The sequence below is a fragment of the Arachis ipaensis genome, chromosome B07 (genome assembly GCF_000816755.2).
Source record: "Arachis ipaensis cultivar K30076 chromosome B07, Araip1.1, whole genome shotgun sequence".
Taxonomy (NCBI): Eukaryota; Viridiplantae; Streptophyta; class Magnoliopsida; order Fabales; family Fabaceae; genus Arachis; species Arachis ipaensis.
In genome coordinates this window covers 96,828,315-96,833,123 of record NC_029791.2, presented here as the reverse complement: position 1 = coordinate 96,833,123, position 4,809 = coordinate 96,828,315, and the positions used below count along the sequence as shown (strand labels likewise).

General features: G+C 33.5%; 1 pseudogene; it reads left to right on the top strand.

Moving 5' to 3' along the window:
- Positions 1-1,290, top strand: LOC107607473 (annotated as a pseudogene).

The window sequence follows — 4,809 nt, the reverse complement described above, 5'->3', positions numbered from 1 at the left end:
ATGGCTAGAAATTTTAATGATATGTTTAATGAGGCTTTGTATGGCAAAAGAAGACGGCAAGATAACACACTCATAGATCATTGGATCGATGAGTGTTTACTCAAAGATTCAGAAGAAAAAGATATCGATAGAAGCTCTATCCTAACTCTTCGTAGATGGATCAACAGAGATCGAGAAGCAGGGCATGATCACCTTTTCCAAGATTATTTTGCAGATGAACCGGTGTATAATACTGACATTTTTCGACAGAGATTTCAAATGAGAAGACATGTGTTCCTTCGAATAGTAGACGCTCTCTCAAACGTCTATCCGTATTTCCAACAAAGGTTTGATGCAACTGGAAGAAGAGGCTTGTCATCACTCCAAAAATGTATCACTGTGATATGGATGTTAGCATATGGTATAGCAACTGATGCTGTTGATAATTATGTGCGTATAGGCAACAGCACTACAATTGAATGCTTGAAAAAATTTGTTAAATGTGTCATTTCGGTGTTTGAGGATGAATACTTGAGAAAACCAAATCCAAATGATGTACGACGCCTGCTACGAATGGCAGAGGGTCGTGGCTTTCCTAGCATGTTGGGTAGCATTGACTGCATGCATTGGCAATGAAAAAATTGTCCAAAGGCGTGGAAAGATGTGTACATGAGTGGTTATCGTGGGGTTGCAACCATAGTACTTGAGGTTGTAGCATCTTCAGACCTTTGGATATGGCATGCGTTCTTTAGAGTTTCTGGTTCAAATAACGATATCAACGTGTTAGATCGTTCTCCGGTGTTCGATGATATTCTAAATGACCATGCTCCAGAGGTAAATTATACTATTAATAGTAAAAATTATACTATGAGATACTATTTAGCAGATAGTATTTATCATGAATGGGCCACATTTGTCAAATCAATCTCAAAGCCACAAGGGGAGAAACGCAAGTTATTTGCACAATACCAAGAAGGGCAAAGAAAAGATGTGGAGCGAGCATTCGGAGTGTTGCAAGCACGCTTTGCAATTATACGTGGTCCAGCTCACATTTGGAAAAAGAAGAAACTTGCCAACATAATGAGAGCTTGTATTATATTGCATAATATGATTGTTGATGATGAAAGAGACACTTACGCAGGAAATTTTGCTCAAGACTTAGAGTATGATGATGTCGAAAATGGCTTATCACAACCTCAGCTGGGGGAGGAAGATTTTGCACCATACCATCAATTTCTCCAAAGAAATGTCCAACTTCAAAATAGGCAGCAGCATAGACAATTGAAAGAAGACTTGATTGAACACATATGATAATTTCACAATGCTTGTCGTCAACTATAGAGTTTAATTATGTTTTTCTTTACATTAAGTAATTTTACAAAAATTAGTGTAATCCCAAATTATATATTGTGTATTATAATTATATATGAATTTTATTAATATTAATATCTTTTAATAGTGAATTATTTTTAAATTTATAAATCTAAATAATATTATTAAAAAAATAATTACATTAATTTTAAGTATTTTAATTAATTAATTAATTAAGTGGGACCACAACAGAAACTAAAATTAGTTTTTTTTAATGAAAAAGAGAGAGATGTTTTGAGTTTCTATTTACTATTTATGATGCAAAAACTGATGTGGAGTTATTTTTTATGACAGGTGAGCCATAAATACAGACTGTGATGAATTCTCTACTGGAGATGCTCTAAGAATAATGCTAGAAGAGAGACTAAGAACGACGACAGCAGTTGCTGAAATTGACAGCGACGACAGAGACCAGAGCAAAATAGAGGTTAGGAATTCCTGTAAAAAGAGTAAAGAGCACATCGTGTGAATTAGGGCTACACAAACGAGAGAAGAGTACAGGTTACAGGATTTGTGTTTGTTTTGGGAGGGGGGAGGGGAGGTGTTAGGGCTCAGTGGACTTACCCTATTCTAACCTTGGTTTTTGAGCCTTCTGGGGTTAGGGCCAGTAAAAATTTTCTTTTAAAGTTTTTGGCCAAAGGCAAAAAATATTAAAGTGTTTAGGGCTAGTTCTAAGGCTGAAGGCTTAATTGACACTACTATGTGCCACGACCACCGATATGTATCTCACTACCGTATGGATCTCCCCTTTTCCGTCGAGGTGCCGCAAACCATACCGTAAGTTCGTAACATGTGCCACTGGATCGCTTCTTGCTTCATCGGCCTAGTCGCACCGGCGTCTTCCAGTGGTGCACGACCCCACTCCTACCAAGCGGACCATTGTCGCTACTACCTGTTCCAAGGAACGAGTTAACTCGCCTTGCATTATGTACCGACCCGGACCAGCAGCAGCATTTACTCCAACCCATGACCCAATAGCTAACTCGTCATCCCTTGGCCCAGCTACATCACGTTGAGCTTTTAATATAGTAAGTACTATTTTAACTTAATAAAAAAAAGTACTATTTTAACTTTTAAAAATATAGTAAGTACTATTTTAACTTTAAAAAAAAAAAATAAATAGCTCCTTAAACTTTTGATCCGCATACATTTATATTCTTCATAATTTAAAAATACATTTAAATTCTTGACTTTCTTAAAATCTAGACTAAGGTTCTGAAAATCGAATCAATCATCGAACTATTCTAACTACTGGTTCATTAGTTTATAGGTTTAATCGATTTGACCGTAGTTAAACCAAAAAAATTGTTTTATAATTAAATAATAAATAAAATATAAATAAACACATTAAAACATAATTATAGTCTAATATAAACTTTAAAATATCATCCAAATGAAAAGTACTACATAAACCAGAATGTTATGATCTCATTCAAATACAAACTCAAAAGTCAAATAACAAAAACAATCAATCAAACATAAAATGTCAACATCTAACTCATCCAAGTTTTTCATCAATCATCAAAATCCGCCATAACTTGCTGCAGATTTGCTTTATTGATATCATCACCTTCATTTCCACTACTTGGACCAAAAAAATGAAGTTGTGCAGCATAAAATATACTACTACTACCACCACCACCACTACTTTAATCTAAATCAGCATCAATCTCATTTAACAAAATATATAACACGTTATCAATAAATTAAATATTAAAACTATTGTAATAAATGATCAGACAATAAACTATAATACTCACAAAGTAAGTCTTCAATATTACTTAAAAGATTAGACTCTTTTTTAACAACCTCTTTTGTCACCCAAAAGTCAACCAAATCAATACTGTCAATATCAATTGGATCATATTGAACCTTTTGCTTTCTTTTTTATCTTTCCGTCCTAACAAATTAAATACAATATATGATAAGCCTAGTATATTAACTCCACAAAATCTAATTATATGAAATGAAAGGATGACATATATTACTTGGATTTAAGACGTAAATTATATGTAACATACTCAATATCACTTAGCCTATCATGCTCCAATCTATTCCTTCTTTTTGTATGAATTTAATAAAAAAAACAAGACTCCAATTCCTTTCACACCCCGAAAAAGCAGATGCTTGGTTAAGAATGCGAACTGCCATATTTTGTAAACATGGAGCAGAACCACTAAACAACCTCCACCATTCATCTACAAGTTACAATCTCATAGCTCGAGTATTAGTTATCAAATTAAGGAAATGAAAACATAAAATAACTAAATAAGTTATTGTCAAATAGATATTCTTACCAGGTTGAAATTTTTTGCAGCTCAAAAAGTTTCAGGCCTATCAAAGCTTTCCTTTTGATCTCTATATAAGTGTATTTCTTTCATTGCCTCAACTGAATCTAAATTATTAACCTTGCAATGCAATGTAACAAGATTAAGTAAACCTCATATGACGTCAGGTACTTTTTTATAATTTTCATCAAAAAAGCAAGCAGGATTCAAGAAATAAGCCGCTGCATGAAGATTTTTTTTTCAAATGTTTGTCCCATCTTGAGTTGATAATCTTTGTGTAAGGTTGATGTGCAGTCTTACTATGCTTGAACATTTCTTTGATTCCATTTTCTGACCTCAACATACCTTCATAGACATATCCCAATGATGATTTATCATCAGCATCTACCAACCTCATCAATTTAATCACTGAACTCACAAGTTTGCATACAGTAAAACAATCATCCCAAAATTTGTTGTCTAGGATAATTGCACTCGTAGCTCTATCATTAGTACTCGTTCCTAATTTGTGTCCGGTAAAGTGTGTATTAACAACCAATGCTTATAAATCCGCCTTGCGCTCAAAGATACTCTTCAATGTGATGAAAACAGTGGCAAAATGAGTTGCACATGGACAAACAATCTCCTTTCGAGTAGTTCTTTGTCTTAGCCAAGACAAAAACACCGTATAATTATACACAAACACTGTAATCTTCGAAGTACGTGTTGCAAAGTTAGAAATATACTGGTATGCTGCTTATATCTTTTAGAATAAGATTCAAGCAACGAACAGCACAAGGTGACCAGTGGACATATCGATCACTGGGTCTAATTTGTCCTATTTTAAAAATTTTCCCACGTGTGCATTCATATATCGGCTAAGTCAGTAGAACAAAAGTTATGTTTGATTTTTTCGTTGGGTCTGCCAAACCCAAGTAAACAGAAGGATCGATGTGTCCAAATTTTGAGAAGGTTTGGGATTTAAATATATTTTCAAATCGTTAGGGATTTAAATATCCGCATACCAAAAGATTAAGGACCTATTTGTCCTTTTCTCAATTTTTTTATAGTGATATTGTACGACCAAATTATTTTAATAATTAAGTTTAACTAAATTAATCTAATAATTTAAGTATTAATATTTAAAAATTTTAGTTGAAGAAAAAGGAAGAAAAAAAGAGATATAAGAAAA